Source organism: Prinia subflava, chromosome 3, assembly GCF_021018805.1.
Source record: "Prinia subflava isolate CZ2003 ecotype Zambia chromosome 3, Cam_Psub_1.2, whole genome shotgun sequence".
Classification (NCBI taxonomy): Eukaryota; Metazoa; Chordata; class Aves; order Passeriformes; family Cisticolidae; genus Prinia; species Prinia subflava.
Window position 1 is genome coordinate 105,770,381 of NC_086249.1, and position 18,175 is coordinate 105,788,555.

General features: G+C 45.6%; 1 protein-coding gene and 1 long non-coding RNA gene across 2 annotated transcripts in view; one reads left to right on the top strand and one right to left on the bottom strand.

Moving 5' to 3' along the window:
- Positions 1-10,108, bottom strand: part of LOC134548433 (uncharacterized) — a 101,286-nt gene extending 91,178 nt beyond the window's left edge. Inside the window, exon 1 of the long non-coding RNA XR_010079781.1 lies at positions 7,371-10,108. This is a non-coding gene — a long non-coding RNA (uncharacterized LOC134548433). The remainder of the gene's footprint in view (positions 1-7,370) is intronic.
- Positions 1-18,175, top strand: part of SETD4 (SET domain containing 4) — a 263,375-nt gene that overhangs the window by 37,338 nt on the left and 207,862 nt on the right. The gene's annotated exons all lie outside the window — the stretch shown is intronic.

An 18,175-nucleotide genomic window follows, 5' to 3' on the forward strand; every position in this document is an offset into this window, starting at 1 on the left:
CCAGAGCACTCAGTGCCACCTCCAGGTGACACCTGCAGGGATGGGCACTCCAAAGATCCCTGGGCAGCTCCTTCTGATGTTCCAGTAATGCCTTGGGAAGGCTGAGCTGGAACAGAGACTGGACAGAGCTGGAGAATAAAGCAGGGATTTATTGAAAGGCCTTTAAGGACACACCTTGGGCAGGACAGGGCTTGGCCAGGGCTGCACCCAAGGTGGATCCAAAATGGTCACAAAATGGACACAAAATGGACCCAAAATGGTCACAAAATGGCTGAGTGGTCTCGAGGTCTCACACTTCTAAGTTTTGGTCCATTTGCACATTGGGGTTTCATTGTCCAATTCCAGCTGCAGGTGATGCAGTCCCATCCTTCTTGTTCTCTCCCTTCAGCCCCCCTTGTTTGTGCTTTTGGGCTGAACACTTGTCCCAGCTGTCCTTGGTGTGCAGCAGGAGAAGGATTTGTTTTGTGTCCCTGCTGTGTGCAGAGCTGAGTGAGCCTGAGTGTGAGCTCAGAGCTGCACCCTGGGCAGCACAGGGGCTGCAATACAGCAAAGATAAAGATTAAGGCAACACCAGTTCATGGTTTCAGGGCAAAAATTGCCGGTGCAACAATTTATTGTTGGAGAGGCTGCAAGGTTCACTGGCACATAATCATGGCCTTTGGTTTTCATCCTCAAGGAGGTTGCTGAAAAACATTGGCCTTCAAAATATCAGGGGGAAAATTCTGTTCTTGGTGTAGATGTCTAAAACCTGGATTGGCATTAATGAGTATGGCAGGGAAAAGGGAGGAATTCAGAAGCAATTTCTTCATGGAAAAGGTTGTTAAACATTGGCAGGGGCTGCCCAGGGAGCTTTGGAGTGCCCATCCCTGCAGGTGTCACCTGGAGGTGGCACTGAGTGCTCTGGGCTGGGGATAAGGTGGGCCTGGGGCACAGCTGGCACTGCCTGGGCTGGGAGGGCTTTTCCAGCCTCAGGGATTTTGGGATTCTGTCTTATCATCCCAGTCAGGGCCATCCAAGCCTTATTTTGAGGTTGCCATGTAGTGCTGAGGTGTTTCTCTGGCTATTTCCTGGCTGGAATCTCATCCCCAGAGAGCTGGAGGCACGAAGAGTGCTGGTGTCAGGATCTCCCCTGAGAAATAAGAAAAGGCTCCAAGAAGTTTCCAGCGAATGCTGTGCCCACATACAAATATATAAATTTATATCTCCACATCAACCCTTGGCTCCCAGCTCTGCCCTTCCAAACCACGGCACTTGGAGATGCAGATCTTAAGCCAGTGAGGTTAAAATTAATTAAAGAAATTCCCTGAGCTCAATCTCAGCTTTCCCCGAGGTGACAAGGCCCGGGCAGTTAATCACCAGCAGCCCCAAAGTGCCACTCCTGCTGCCCTGGTTTTGTTCAGATGTTACAAGGCTGAATGACACTGGAGAATGGACAATGGGACACAAGCTGATGGAAACACAGGGAGCACTGGCAGATTTAAGTGCACATTATTCAGCCACCAGCAACAGATCAGCCAGAAAAAATGTGTTCTTTTGAACTTTTCCCATGGGGTTCCTGCTCCCACAGCACTCCAGTGGGGTTTGTGGCTGTTTATTTTCCTGTGGAGCCAGGCTGGGAGAGCTGGGCATGGTCAGCCTGGAGAAGAGAAGGCTCTGAGGAGACCTCAGAGCCCCTGCCAGGGCCTGAAGGGGCTCATAAAAAGGAGGCAGAGAGACTTTTTAAAGGGGCAGAGAGTGAGAGAGAGGGGGAATGGTTTTGAAATGGCAGAGGGCAGGGCTGGATGGGCTCTTGGGAATCAGGAATTGTTCCCTGGCAGGGTGGGCAGGCCCTGGCACAGGGTGCCCAGAGCAGCTGTGGCTGCCCCTGCATCCCTGGCAGTGCCCAAGGCCAGGCTGGACACTGGGGCTGGAGCAGCCTGGGACAGTGGGAGGTGTCCCTGAAATGGCAGGGGTGGCACTGGGTGGGTTTTGTGATGCCTTCAGTTTTATCTTTGCTGTTTCCCAGCCCCTGCGCTGCCCAGGGTGCAGCTCTGAGCTCACACTCAGGCTCACTCAGCTCTGCACACAGCAGGGACACAAAACAAATCCTTCTCCTGCTGCACACCAAGGACAGCTGGGACAAGTGTTCAGCCCAAAAGCACAAACAAGGGGGGCTGAAGGGAGAGAACAAGAAGGATGGGACTGCATCACCTGCAGCTGGAATTGGACAATGAAACCCCAATGTGCAAATGGACCAAAACTTAGAAAAGTGTGAGACCTCATGACTGGTCGGCCATTTTGTGTCCATTTTGTGTCCATTTTGTGTCCATTTTGTGTCCATTTTGGGTCCATTTTGGGTCCATTTTGGGTCCATTTTGGGTCCACCTTGGGTGTAGCCCTGGCCAGGCCCTGTCCTGCCCAAGGTGTGTCCTTCAAGGCCTTTCAATAAATCCCTGCTTTATTGTCTTAGCTCTGTCCAGTCTCTGCTCCAGCTCAGCCTTCCCAAGGCACATGAGGTTCCTCCCAACCCAATCCATTCTGTGTTTCTATATAAACAAGCCTTTTTAGCCTGAGGTGAATTTTAAATGTGGTGTATATGAGAAGTGAAACAGAGAGCAGAAGTCCTTTCTCTTTCTCAGTTTATTTAATATCTGTGTTTGGCAGGAGTTTTTCAGGGGCTTTGTTTTACTCTTTGCACCCTTCAGCCCTTGTTTTCTCTTCTCCCGTGCTCAACTTTCAGTAACAACAATAGAAGATGTGAAAAAAATGAGAAAAAAGAAACCTGAGAAATGTATGGCATCGACAGGAGGACTCACAGTCAGGTGTGAGAGGCAAAAGAAGTTAAAAATTGGATTTTTTTTAACCTCACTGGAGGGTCCCTATTCCCAAGGGAAAGGATGAGAGGAAATGGCCTCAAATTGGACCAGGGGAGGCTGAGATTGGAGGCTGTGGTTGTTGACACCAGGAACCATTCCCAATCCTCTTTTGTCCTTCTGGGAATTGAAACGTTGAGAGAAACTTTGAGTTGGGAAAATGATCTGTAAAATTTTGCCTTTCAAAAATACCTGATGTTGGTTTCAGTGGTTTTGTCACCTTTTTTTAGGCTCTTCCTCCAGCAGAAAACAAGAGGGGTCAGAGGAGATAAGGTTTTAAGAGGGGGTAAGTGCCAAAATATTTAAGAGAAGAGAAAAATTGACATCACTGGGTGGAAAAGGCAATGAAGTCCTGGAAAGGAAATTACTGAGGTTGTTTTCTCTCCTGGTACAAGAAGCAGGGAGGGAGGAATGGGACACAAAAGGAGCAGATGGAGGATTTGCAGTCACCACAAACATCCCAGTGCAGTGTGGGGGCAGCTCCAAGTGTCCCTGTCACAGCAGTGGTGGCACAGGAATTCCCTGTGATCAGAGACACAAACGGGATGAGAGGAACCACCTCCATCCCAACTCCCAGGTCACAGAATTCCAGAATCCCTGAGGTTGGAAAAGCCCTCCAAGGTCATTGAGCCCAACTTGTGACTGATCCCCACCTTGTCACCCAGCCCAGAGCCACGTCCAGTGTTCCTTGGACACCTCAGGGATGGGGAATCCATGGATCAGACCTTTCTCACCCACTGGAAACAATTCCTTGAGGAGAAAAAAAAGGGAGTTTCCCTATTTAAGGCAAGAACAATTCAAATTCTTCTTTGTCCATCTCAGCTGTGAGGCAAACTAAGTAATTCAGATATTTTTTTATTTCTTTGGTGATTAATGTAAATATTCACGTTGTGCACTGCTCACATCATGACATCACCCTCATGGATTTGTCACCCCCCAATGGATTGGGCAGTGTAAAAACAGGGAAAAGCCACCCCTTACCCCCCTAAACCCACAATTTCCAATTCTGTTTAATTAAAATATCCAACTCCAGGGAAAGCAAAGCGTTAAGCTGGAAAATGTTGGTTGCAAAAGCGTGTGCAGAAAAAAAGAGCTTGATCAAGAGTCAGTGTCACCTGCTAATGAAACGCTGCGGTTGTCACCCCGTGCTTCCAAGAGAAAAGGAGGAGCTGCTTCCCTGCTCCTTCCACCACACCAAGGTCAGTGACACACAGAAAATGGCCTTTCATTAACGAGACATTTGTATCATAAACATTATTCCCAGACCAGCAGGAAAGTCCCAAAAATCTGAGTCACTGGTGGGTGAATGGCTGTTTTGTAAGGCCTTTATAAATAAGGCATTGAGGGAATAAATAAAGTCAACTTTGTATCAAAAAAAAAGGGAAAAATTGCTGTGTGCACACAGAGTTTTCATAAAGCAGTGCTATGATTTAGAAGTTCTTTTTTAAAAAATGTGAAATTGTGGTGTTATCAGGAGATTTGTTCTCTCTGAACAACATCTGAACTGGCTGCATGTCTAAGATGTTTATTTTTTACCCAGAATAAATCTGCCTCAAATCATCCTTCTGCCTAAGTTTTAACGTCTTCATTTTCCTTCCTCCTGATCTTACTGATGATTACTATCCTGAAATGAGAATGGAAATTCAGCTGTATAAAGGAAATTTAGATGAATTTCAGTTTTTTAAACCAGGAATTAGGTTTTTTGCCTAGAAAGTCTCCTCTCCCTGAGCCCTCTAAATCCAGGGAAATGCTCTTCTTGTGGGTACAGAAACAAGAGCTTTGGTGGCAGCAGGATTTTTGATTTGAGCAGGGGCAGGGATTTCTACCTCCCTCTGCAAAAACTGCCCAAAATCTCCTGATATTTCCTGGAGAGCAGGAGAATGCTTCTCCCACTGGGATCACAAGGAATTAGGAGTTCCAAGTTCCATCCTGCTTCCATTTGAGATTGAGATCAGGATGAGAAGGGAGAAGCAGCAGTGTTGGCAATGGAAGCTCTTTGCCAGTGTAAAATGTAGGAAGATGCTTAAGAAAATTAAGTTATAAAATGCAGATTTAATGAGTTTCAGCATTATTCCATATTTCTTTCTTTTCATTCACGTCCCGCAGCAGAGCAGAACAATTAGTTTCTTTGGAAAATTAGAGAAATTTCCCATTTTCTTTGGAAAAAGAGGAGCAGTTCCTGCAGAGAAACCAGGAGTAGATGTGGGCATCAGATTCCTGTGCTGGGATTTTAAACGTCAGGAATTTGCCAGGACAGCGTCAGGAGGTTTGAGGGAAGCATCCCAAGAACAATCAGGATGTTCTGCTTTCTCTGTCTCCTCTTTCCTGTTTCATTAATTAATCTTTAATGAGAGCAGATGTTTTGCTTTTGTATCTAAAGCTTGTAAAATTTATTGCCTGGTGCACAGACACAAACAGAGATTTGCCTCTCAATTTACCTGATTTCCTTTCTTCCACCTTTCTGCTATTTAAGAAGAAAACAAACAACACCAGGCCCACAAGTAGCTGCTAAAAGCTGATTTCCCAACCCTGCTAATGGGAAAGTGTGCCATGGGATGTGGGAACAACCCAAACAACAACAGGACAAGAATAGCCTCTTTTGCATGGATTTCATTTGCTCGCTTTTTTGCTTGATTGGGCAATTTGGGGCTGAGATTTTAGGCACAGCTTCAATCAGGCACCAGTAAAAATAAAACCTCCTATCCAGAGGGCAGGAGCAATTAAAGACAACTGTGGGAAATGTTGTTTTCTGGAGAACATTTCCTCTCTCTGTGAACTCTGCTGGAGATGTGGAAGGGCTCCACGTGGAAGGAGTCGTGAGCAGCACTCGGTGTGAGACTCCTGCTCCAGCCTCTCTGGGCTCCCTCCTCTTTTCCTTGGGGCTCTGGGGTGCTGGAGGTGAAGGAATTTTGCAAACTCTGCGTGTTTAGAAGAAGAACAGAGCCAAAGATATTCCAGCCCTCCAGGGAGGTGCCTCCTCTGCTGATCTCAGAGGTGCTTTGGGGAATTCTTCCCCAATTTTTTTTCTCAGCTCAAACCCCTGCATTTCATCCCTTACCTTGCAAATTTTCCCTCCCCAAAAGAGTAGATGAACGTAGGATTTTAAGGAATCACATTTGTTTCAGAGTGGGTTCACGCTGTGCTTTGCAGATTTTTGTTGGATGTCAGTAAGTGAGATTTTAAAATGTGTCCAGAAATAAAGAAGCTGAATTTAACAGCAGAGGGTGGGAAAACATCAGTGGTGGCACCTCAAAAGTGTAGAGGATACAGAATTAAAGAATCACCTCAAAAGTGCAGAGAATACAGAATTAAAGAATCAAAGAATTCAGGTTGGAAGGGACCTTAAAGCTCATCCAGGGACACCTCCCACTGTCCCAGGGTGCTCCAAACCCCATCCCACCTGGCCTTGGGCACTGCCAGGGATGGAATTCCTTGGGTAGCATTTTAGAAGATGTTCCCTTCAATTTAGTGATGTAAAAAAATAAAATCAGAAGTTGAAAACCCTGAGGAATTAATAATAATTAAATAAGCCATGATTAAACCCCTGTTAAGGCCCCAGGAAGACTCCCAGTGTTTTCCTAGAACAAGGATAGCCTGGATAAACAAAAAAATTAAATTATAGCAGCAGGTTTTTTTCCCCAACATTGCTGATTCCAGTCGTGTGTGAGCTTTGCCATGATGAAAAGGAGAGAAATCAAGAAATCACTGCCACATTTCCATGGATTGTGGTGGATCATGGACACTTCCACCTGGATACATGACAGCAACACAACTGGACCTGCACTGTCACTTTGACCTTTTCTGCAACTTAATTGTGAGACTGGAGGAGGGACAACTATTTTATTATATTTATTATTACATTTATTATAATTTATTATAATTTATCATTTCATTTTCTTATCCCTCCAACTGTAAATTATCAAATCTGAAAGTGGAACACAATGCTGAGATTTTGTTATTACCAGCAAGAGCCAGGTAAGAGAAAATCAGGTCTTACAATATCCTCATATGAGTAGCTGGGGAAAAAAAAAGTTAAAAAAGAGAGTTTCAGGATGTGCAAATCATGGAAGCTTTATTGTAGCCAACAGATCTTGAAGATTTTCACCTCCTTTCAGGATGTTTGTGTGGCAGAAAAGGAGACAGAGCAGCACTCAGGACTTTGGGGCCTCTCTCTGAAATATTCATCTCATCCAGAGCTGTCTGACACCAGAGATATCAGAGGCTGCCAAGTCTGGAATGCGGATTATGGCAAATCCTGTGTTGTTCCCCTTGCTGGGGGTGTGACTGCTCCAGGCTCCTCTTCCTTTTACACACCAGCACCCTGGAATTCAGCTTTCCTGCGAGTTCACCTGTGGCCCTGAGTTGGGAAGATTCTGGGTTTGCTCTGGCTGCTGCACCCACTTTAAAATCCTGTACAGCTCCATCCCTGCCTCCAATCTGAATTAGGATCATGGAATCATGGAATGGTTTGGGGTGGAAGGAGCATTAAAGATCAGCCAATTCCATGGGCAGGGACACCTCCCCCTGTCCCAGGCTGCTCCAGCCTGGCCTTGGGCACTGCCAGGGTTTAAAGGGGTTTTATTTAGTGGGAAGGAAAATGGAATATCATGGGGTTGTTCCCTTCCTTTGAGTCAGGCAATGCAGAGTAAGGGCAGAACAGGAAGAAGGAACAATTTAGGAACAACTTTCTGGGCATGCATGGAGAACACATTGCCCAAATCATTGCCAAATATTCTGGTACCATTTGGCACTGGCACAGATTGCCCAGAGAGGAAAAAAAGACCTTAAAGAGGACTTTAAAATCCACCCAGTGCCACCCCTGCCATGGCAGGGACACCTCCCACTGTCCCAGGCTGCTCCAGCCCCAGTGTCCAGCCTGGCCTTGGGCACTGCCAGGGATGCAGGGGCAGCCACAGCTGCTCTGGGCACCCTGTGCCAGGGCCTGCCCACCCTGCCAGGGAACAATTCCTGATTCCCAAGAGCCCATCCAGCCCTGCCCTCTGGCACTGGGAGCCATTCCCTGGCTCCTGTCCCTGCAGCCCTTGGCAATTGTCTCTCACCATTTTCCCTATGACTTCTTCAGGTCCTGGAATACCACAATGAGTTTGCTCCAAAACCTCTTCTCCAGGCTGGTTTTTTTTTTTTTTTTCCAGGAAGAAAGTGGTCCTTTGATTTTTTCCCTCAGTGTTTTTCTCCAAAGTGGCTGCCAAATGTTGGAAAATCAAGGTGGGGAGACCTTTGTATCCTGAAAAACTCAGTGACGTGATCCATGACATCTCAAGGATCACTTTCAGCCCTCAGTAACCTTTACAAATGAAATCTGGCTCTTGACTGAGATCAATGCTCTCCATTGCCTGCAAGGTGATTGACATGATTCCCTGTTGCTCCTGAAAATCCAAGGTTTCCAGCCCAGTTTAGGTCAGAACACATTGATTTTCCATTTCAGTATTCAATTCACGGTTATTGACACTGATGAAATGGCCTGTCCAGAAAACTCAAAGTACAACAGCATCAAATTCAGAGTAAGGCTGCCCAGGCTGAGAGAGAGAAATCATTTACATCAGTAAAAAAATGGGAAAGTATGGGATTTAATGTGAAAATGGGAGTTTGGTTTGAAATAATTCATCCCAGGGAGGTTTGGAGTGCCCATCCCTGGAGGTGTCCAAGGCCTGGAGGTGGCACTGAGTGCTCTGGGCTGGGGACAAGGTGGGGATCAGGCACAGTTTGGATTCAAAACCTTGGAATTCTTTTCCACCCTCAATGATTTAGAGGATTCTGAGGTTCTATTCTATGACCTGAGTGGGCAAATAATGCTAAAAAAAAAAGACTTTTCCTTCTGAAAAGCCCAGCTCCAAGTGTTCTGAGATGTTTGATTTTCTGTCCAAATCCTCTCATGTCTATTCCATTGACTTTGGGAAGATTTGGGAAAGGTCTTTCCATGCTCAGCCTTTTTTCCTCTCTTCCCTGAAGGTGTCTGGTGCAAGGAGCTCCTTCTCCCTTCCTGGGCTGTGGTGCTGATGGTCAGTGAGGAAAAACTTCTCTGAAATTGAAATTATTCATCCCACCCCTTCCTGTGACCATTCCCTGCAGAGAGGACACTCATGGATAATGTTCTTCCATGTAAAGAATTGGACACATTTAATTTTCCCAAACTAAAACCCCTCCTTTGGGTCATTAAGTTGAGCTGTTTATTTTAGTGATGAGAAGCAGGAACGTTGTGAAAATGAGGGCAGAGTTCTCAGGCAGCAAACAGTGATTTTTCCACATTAAATTTTATTTAGGTAAGAATTTTATGCATCCTAGCTCCTAAAACATTTTAATAAATGAGATTGTAGTGCAGTGAACAATGCGCTGGGACTTGTAGATGAATAAAACGTGGAGATTTGTGATAAATATTAAACCTGGAGCCTGTTTTGGGGAGAATTTCAAAGTGCCACAGAGCAAACGTGGTGATTTTTGCCAGCCTTTCCCCTGCACTGAAGGAGTTCACACCCCTTTCCAAGGACAATGCTGCTCTTCCACTGCTGCTTTATTGAAAAAGGCTCCATGAACTTTATTCCCTTGATTAATATTGGATTTGGAAAGGATAAAAATTGTTTTCCTGAGTGAAAGTGATGATTTAGGGATCACTGGCACTTCAGGTGCTGGATTTATCCCCAGGTTTGCTGGGGGATCTCATGGAATCACTGGGAATTACCGTGCCAAATCTCCTGATATTCTGAGGTCTTTCCCAACCTAAATGAGGCCTTTTCCAACCTAAATGATTCTGGGATATTAAATGCCCCAATCTGGGGTATTAAATGCTGAATAAACATCTAAGAAGGAAAAAAAAAAAAAAGGATTTAAAAAAGGATATAAAAAGGATATAAAAACGACAGTCCCTTCCCCATGGGAGATGATGCAAGATCCAGAAGTAGAACAAAAGTCAGAGCAACAGAGATATTTATAAGCAGGAAAATGCTTCCCAAATCCATCCCCAAAACGAAGCCTCTTGGAAAATGAACCTTGTCCAGAGCTTTAAGACCTCTCAATAGGACTTCATTTTCTGCACAGTTCTGCTTCTTTAGGAGATATTTCACCTCCCAACCCTCTCTTCCTGGATGTAGCAGGACAGGACTATTCCATACCAAAGGTTTTTGTGGTAAATTGCCTGGAATCCTTCAGGTTTTCCAGTGTTTGGACTTTTCCTCCCCAAGAAAAAAAAAAAAAAAAAAAAGAAAAAAAAAAGAAAAAAAAAAGAAGAAAAAAAAATTAAATGCAGACAATGATCTCTTTCTTTTTCTTTTTCTTTTCTTCTACTCATGGTGCAGCCTGTGTTCCTGTTTTGCATGAAAACACCCCAAATCTCTTTTTTTTTGTCTATTATTTCTATTATTTCTGTTGAGTTTTCTGTCTTGAGGGCTCCTGCAGTGTGTTCTGTGCTACCCAAAGTGCAAGTAGGGCCGTGCCTCTCTATAAAACTCTTTCTTACGTAGATCTTGCGATCCCAGGGGAGTCTGGAAAAAAACTCAGCTTCCATTCAAAGACAGAATTAATATTCAGGTTTGCAGGGCTGTTCTGAGCCCAACAACACTTAGGAAAACATTAAATTGAAGGGGTTTGTCTCCCAGAAATGTTTCTTCACACAGCACATTAATATTACTCATCACTGAAGTCCTGGCCTCTTATTTTATTGCCTGAGTAAAAGCTGAATATTTTTGCAATCTGGCTCACGCTCTGCCAAGTGTGAGTTGCTTTCCCCCACTCAAATATCACTTTTTAAATATCTTTTCCCACTGATTTCTGTCAGGGAAAGGCTTTTCCCAGGCCACCCGTGTGTGGAGGGGTGGATTGGGTTGCACTGAGAGGGTTTTTTCAGGGTTCTTCCCTCCCTTGCCTTGTGGGTTTGTCCCTGTCCTTCCTGAGCCTCCTGGATATTGAAGAGGGAAGGCTCAGGAGCAAAATATCCCATTTATTCCCCTTATTTATCCCACTTATACAGCTTTGAAAAGTGTTTGAGAGGACACATGAAGGCCCTTCCTATCCGTTCTCCACAAAATTGGCTTTTCCCTCATGTCACCCATGTGGAGAGGCAGGAAACACTCAGGATTCATAATTCCAGCTAACTTTCCTCTTCCAGACTGACAAATTAAAAAAAAAAAGTCTAAAAAACCAAAACCAAAAACCAACCAAAACAATAAAAAAAAAACCCAAAAAAGGCCAAAAAACCCAACAAAAGACCCCACAAAACCCCCAACAAACAAACAAACAAAACCAAAACCAAAACAAAAAACAAACAAACACACAAAAACCCAAAAAACCCCCCACAACCCTAATGCCTGGAATAGAGGAACGAATTCACCAAAGACAAGGGGAAGATTTTTGATTTCAGAAAATCCAGGGTTTTTGTCCAACACCAAGAACTGGAGGCTGGTGAAAGCAGGAAAAGTGTGGGGGTGAAGCTGCAAACCCCAGCTAAGCCGTGCCTGAATTTTGAAGATGACGAACGACCCTTCAATTTTTAATTTAAGAATATTAATTACCCTCCTCCCAGCAGGTTCTTGCTACGTCCTTCTCACGCCACAGCTTTTAATTTCTTTGCTTTGGCAGGGCAAAAGCTGCTTAAAATTTATGAGAAGGGCTGTGACAGATTTCTTGTTCCTGTCAGGCCCTGATGAAGGCAGAGCTTGGGTGTTGGAACCCCTGAGCACTGAGAATTTCAGATTTTCTGTGCTGCCAGGCACTGACCCCCAGGCAAACTCTGCATTTCACCTGGGCCTGGAGAAGGCTCCAAAATTGAGTGACAGCACTGGGACTGTGGGGGTGCAGTTTGGATAGAAGGGTGTGAGATCACAGCGTGCAAAACTCAGAGTTTAAGGGGTTAGAACACAGCAATGGATAGAAAGCAAGGTGGAGGATTTAGGGCAGAGGCCAGTCCTGCTTTGTCACCTTCTCCTTCACGGCTCTGGGGGGTGTTTGGTAATTGGGTAGAAAAATCTGCATTGTGGGCCAGGGGTGGTTGGGTATTGGGTTAAAAGTAAAAATAATTGAGGTGTAATTTCTTAATTGGACAGTTTGTGCTTAAAAGACCTTGGAAAGAGTTGGAGACAGAGCCATTCTCACTTTGTTAGCTGGAACTCACAATTCATGAGACTGTAACAGAGATAAGAATTAATAAACATCTGAATCCAAACACAAACTGCATCTCCTGAGTATTTAATCCCGGCTCTAACAGAAGGAAAGAAGATAAAAACCCCACACTTGGACACTATCTGCTCCTACCATCAGGGCAGAGGTGAAGGCAAGGAGAGGTTTGGGGGGAGTTTAGAATTAAAGACATTTCAGAAATCCAGCTGAACATTCCACACTGTGCTTTTCCTCAATTCTCCACGGCTCAGGGAAGCAGAGGGGTGGAAATTCTCACAAATATTCCCAAAGTGACAAGGACCAGGCCTTTGTGTCACCCCAGCAGAGCCCGGGGCTGGGTCGGATGTGACTCAGGGATGTTATTCCAGCAGCTGAGCAGTTTAAAACTCATGGATTTGTCAGCCAAGACATTCCCACCCTGGGTATCTCAGTGCCAACAACGACAAGGCATCACCTGATAGTTTATTTTCTTACATTTCTCCTCAGCACCGTGGCCCAGGCCAGCTCATTTCAGAAATTTGCTTCTATTTCTTTGTCTATTGATAGACTTCCTAAAAAAAATGGGGAAGGCAGCATAATGTTGCTGGTGTGTACAACAAGAGGGTTGGGATTCAGTAGCTTAAACTCATGGATTTGTCAGCCAAGACATTCCCACCCAGAGTATCTCAGTGCCAACAATGACAAGGTAGTTTATTTTCTTAAATTTCCCCTCAGGAGTGAGGCCCAGGCCAGCTCATTTCAGAATTTTGCTTCTATTTTTTTGTCTATTGATAGGCTTCCAAAAAAAAAAAAAGGAAGGGAAAAAGCAGAATTAATGTTGCTGGTGTGTATAAACAGAGGGTTGGGATTTGGTAGCTGGAGAGCTTTTTCCCAAGTTTTCTTGCTGATTTTAGACCATCCCATGCTGTGTTTCCTCAGCCAGTTGGCTGCAAGCTACGACCAAACATATCCCACCTCACATGGCCCTTACTGCTTTCCCTGAAGTGTGAGGGGAGGAGCTGGCAAACATTCATAAAACCCAGGGAATGTTTAAATTCCCACCTCTGTTCCTCTCTGCCTGTCTGCACTTCCATGTGGCTCACCAAAATTCATGTCAAACCAAGGGAACTCACAGGACACTGCCACAGGGCATCGCTTTGCTGCTGATTTGGGCTGGTGAGAGGATGCAGAACATGGGTTTTTTCCCTTCATTTTTAAGGAAAACGAGGAAAAACCATCAAGTTTATATGAGGAAAGGCTGGCACAGCTGGCATTGCTCAGCCTGGGCAGGAGAAGCTCTGGGCTGAGCTCAGGGTGGCCTTGCAGGGCCTGAAGGAGCCCCAGGAAAGCTGCAGAGAGACAATTGCCAAGGGCTGCAGGGACAGGAGCCAGGGAATGGCTCCCAGTGCCAGAGGGCAGGGCTGGATGGGCTCTTGGGAATCAGGAATTGTTCCCTGGCGGGGTGGGCAGGCCCTGGCACAGGGTGCCCAGAGCAGCTGTGGCTGCCCCTGCATCCCTGGCAGTGCCCAAGGCCAGGCTGGACACTGGGGCTGGAGCAGCCTGGGACAGTGGGAGGTGTCCCTGCCATGGCAGGGCTGGCACTGATTCCTTAATTCCCTTCCAGCTCAGGCCATTCCACGATCCCATTATTTTTTCCCTCTAGCTGGGAAAGTGCAGAGATCCCTGGATATGGAATCTCCACAGCCTGGGCCGTGCAGGGTTCCCCACACCAGCCATGGGATCCGACCTTTGGACAGGGAATAAAAGATTGAATCCAGGAATCCCAGAAGGAGCTGAGCTTTGAAAAGCTGAGCAAAGAGCAAAAGGAAACAGAGCTGAAACTCCAGAGACCCAACAAAAAAGAGGAGTCCATCCAACCCTGGAGAGAGGACGAGTCTTGGAGGAGGGAATTTCGGGTCCTAAAGAGTCCATCCGTCCCAAAATGGACTGTCCAGCCAAATGGGTGTTAAGTCTGAGACTTTCCTTGTGTCTCCATCTTTTTAGCCAAAAATCCCAGCTATTTGGAAAAACATGTTTTTGTGGAATTTTCAGACATTTCCTCTTAAAAGCTGTTGCTGTTTTCCAAATCCCAAAGCTTTATTTTTACATTTCATGGATGTAACATGATCAGAACCTCTCACGGATCCACGCACAGAAGTATTTTGTGAATTAATATTAATATTAAGCAGGGTGTAACTGACAAATATGAAGCTTTTCAATTCCAAAGTGACTTTGCACTCCTGATTTTAATTAGAATTTAAGTTCAGATGGAAAGCAATCCTTTGTTGCCGTGCACTGCTTCAGGACTTCCCTGCGAGTCCATAAGAAATTCCAGACTTTCCTGGGGTTAATCCATTCTCTCCAAGAAATCCTAACCAGGTTTAAGGCCGGGCCCCACCAGCTCTGTCTCAAATTTGGATGAGAAAGATGAAGGCCACCAGAAGATGTTCCCATCTCCATTTCACCCAGTTCATGGATTTCCTCCTCCCTGGCTCTGTCCATGCTGGATCCCATCCCACACATTCTCCAGCCAGAGCACGAGGGGTTTTCTAAATCAGCTTATCATCAGTTTAGCACCACATTGCAAAATCATTTTTTTCTGTGAAACTCAAGAAAGTGTCTTTCATTTTCTAAATTGTCCCTCCTTGCCTTCATTTCCTGTCTCCTCCAGAGCCCTGCCTGGTTTGTTTGCTTTTCAGTGATGAGGGGAAAGGAGTGGGAATAGAAGAGAATTTATTTCTATTTATTTGGTTTGATTTGATGATGTTTTCATGATTAAGAAATTTCTGCTTTCCTGTTGAAGAGGCAGCAAGGAAAACTGCTGAACTCAAGGAAGTCCAAGGCAAAACAACACACAAAAAATCAGAATATTCATTTTCCTGAATGACTGTTTAAAAGAAGATAATGGAGCACCAAAGTGGTTTTGATGATGGGGGGATTCTGTGGAGTACAGGAATGACAGAAGTCAGGAGGGCCACGAATCTTCCAAAGCTTTATTAATAAATTACATATTTGGAAATTGATATCAATCAATCCCTGATCTCCTATATGAGCACGTGGCAGTGGGATTGGATAAAGGGGAAATGTGAGAGGGAAGAGAAAATGGTGAATTAAAGGTGGATTAAAGAGAGAGGAAGGAAGGAGGGAAGGAGGGAAGGAGGGAAGGAGGGAAGGAGGGAGGGAGGGAGGGAAGGAAGGAAGGAAGGAAGGAAGGAAGGAAGGAAGGAAGGAAGGAAGGAAGGAAGGAAGGAAGGAAGGAAGGAAGGAAGGAAGGAAGGAAGGAAGGAAGGAAGGAAGGAAGGAAGGAAGGAAGGAAGGAAGGAAGGAAGGAAGGAAGGAAGGAAGGAAGGAAGGAAGGAAGGAAGGAAGGAGGGAAGGAAGGAAGGAAGGAAGGAGGGAAGGAAGGAAGGAAGGAAGGAAGGAAGGAAGGAAGGAAGGAAGGAAGGAAGGAAGGAAGGAAGGAAGGAAGGAAGGAAGGAAGGAAGGAAGGAAGGAAGGAAGGAAGGAAGGAAGGAAGGAAGGAAGGAAGGAAGGAAGGAAGGAAGGAAGGAAGGAAGGAAGGAAGGAAGGAAGGAAGGAAGGAAGGAAGGAAGGAAGGAAGGAAGGAAGGAAGGAAGGAAGGAAGGAAGGAAGGAAGGAAGGAAGGAAAAAGAAAATAAGAAAAAAGAATCTTCACCCCCAGTTCGTGTGTTGATCCAGCTGATGGAGTTTCCAAAGACTTCCAGGCTTCTCCACACGCTTAAAATATGAAATGTCTTTAATCCTGTGAGACCTGACCGTGAGCTGCTTCACTCCCAGCCCTCAGAGGGATCCCCTCCACCTTCCCAAAAAGTCTTTACAGCTCCATTTATAGTTTTTACTTCCTTGCATTCAGAAATGAAACCTCAGAAGGAATCTTCTCCCCTGTCTGGACTCACCGCTGTGTCGGGATAGCCCAGGCTGATCCCAAATGTCAGAATTAATTCTCTTATATGATTTTATACACCAAAAGGACAGAATTCTCAGCTGGAGAATGAACCAAACCAACAGCAATGTTCCCAGTGTGGTGTCCCTTTGGGAATGCCACTCTGGGCTGGTGGGAAATGGGGATGAGGGGATATTTCCTCAGAGCTGACCACTCTTTGACAAGCTGAGCCTACACTTAACAGAGGCTTGGTAAGTGCAGGCACCATTACCTCGAGGGGTAATGGCAGCCGAGATTGATCTATTGTGAGTCCTACAAATTTGAACAGTTACACTAAACGCTATTAAAATGTATGGAACCTCTTTGTCTTCAATTATTAAATGGAGTAATTTATGAAACCCAATCTCAATAACCTCACTGTCCTAGTGGCCATCCCCGCTGAAAGGAAGAGTGAATGTAGAGAACATTGCTATCGATCCCTCCTGCAGGGGGGGAAAAGGAGAGGATCAGGCCTGTTAACCCTTCCCTGCAGGAGAAAGTGGTTCACTGGTGGTTTCTTTCCCCCCCAGAGGTCGTGTCCTTCTTTCATTTCTGGGGTCGGGTTTCAGTCTGACAAGTGGTAATTGATTCCGCTGCTGGTTAGGCTGGGGGTAAGTGGGGGATGAAGTTTCAGTGAAAAAAAATAGCACTTCACAGGTCTGACCTTTCCTCTTTAAGCTTTTGTTGTGGTTTACTTGGGATGTGCAGCTTAAAGACTCTAAACCAGCGGTGTCTAGCTCAGGAAGTTTCACTTTTGGCCTGGAGTTAAAGCTGGATTTTGGCTTTGGGGCTCTTGGGGGGTTTTTCCATCTTCTTTCCCATGATTTGCATGAGGCTCGAGGACGTGGTCCAGCAGCAGCTGGGACATCCTGCCAGCACTCTGAGGTTCACAGCTCGGCCTTCCAGTGTCCAGCAGGGCTCTTATGACACAAACCAAATATTAAAATATAAAAGCAGCCACTGCTTCTCAAACCCAGCCTCTCAAATCGAGCAGGTGCCAATTCTGCCACTTCTTCCCGTGCTTCAGCCCCCTCCTTTTACCAGCTCAGCAGCTAAATTAGATAAATTTCCCCTTTAATTGTCCCTCCTCTGCTGCTTTGTGTGCCTGATCCAGCCTGGTTCCACACCAGCTCCCTGGTGCTCCGTGGGCACTTTTGCAATTTCTTTTTTTTCCAGAGCTTGTCCCTGGATTGCAGCACAGCGATTCCAGTTAATGAGAACCACTCCAGTGGGAAAAACACATTGACCTGGGTGAGAATCTTCACTCTGTCTAGAGCAGATAGGAAAATATCCTCAGGGGCTGTGTCCCAATGCTTCCAGTCAGAGAGAACATTTCTCCAAAGGAAGCCGCTTTATTTACAAACAAGTTGTTTTTGCCAAAGTCAGCCTTTATTTTAAGGTGTTCTCAGAGGGAGCCCAAGGCTCAGCAACTGCCTCCAAAATGTTGCAACCCCCATGTGCTGCCAACAGTTGCAAGGGGAAAGGTTTAATGGGATTTTTGGGGTTTTGGGTTATTTCCTTCTCTCAAAAGCATCTCAAATTTCTGAGGGAGCTTTGATGGTTCTTCTCTGCCACCTGCAAGGGATGGGCTTAAGCTGAAGGAGGGCTGGGATGGACGGGATATTGGGCAGGAATTGTTCCCTGGGAGGGTGGGGAGAGGCTGGGATGGAATTCCCAGAGCAGCTGTGGCTGTCCCTGGATCCCTGGCAGTGCCCAAGGCCAGGATGGACACTGGAAGACAGTGGAAGTTGTCCCAGGGATGATCTCTAGGATCCCTCCCAACCCAAACCATTCCATGATTCCAAAATTCCCTGGTTCTACCCAAACAGATCCCCGCCCTTTAATCTGGGCAAAGCCATTCCACAAACACCAGAACCTCTCTGCATTGTGCTGTGGGGGCATTAATTTTTATCTCTAGGTCTGTATTTAAAATGCACTGGAGAAATTGTGCCAGCACATGGATGTCCAGTGTAATGCAGAGGATGAGGGATAATGACAAGGACCTTAAATCACAAAATAATCCAAATTGAGCATCCAGATGTGCCAGGGATCTTTTAGGCTAATAAAATCTGTCACACTGTATGAATCCTTCCTATTTGAAGGAAAGGGAACAAAAGGACATCCTGGAAAGGATAATCATAATTACTCGGGTCAAATCCTGATTTATTTTAGCACAGACAGGAAATATTGAAGCATTTGCTATAGCAGCCATGCATGCCATGAGCTGTATTTTGTTTAAAATAAGCAGCACGAGTTTTCCATCTTGATAAAAGAG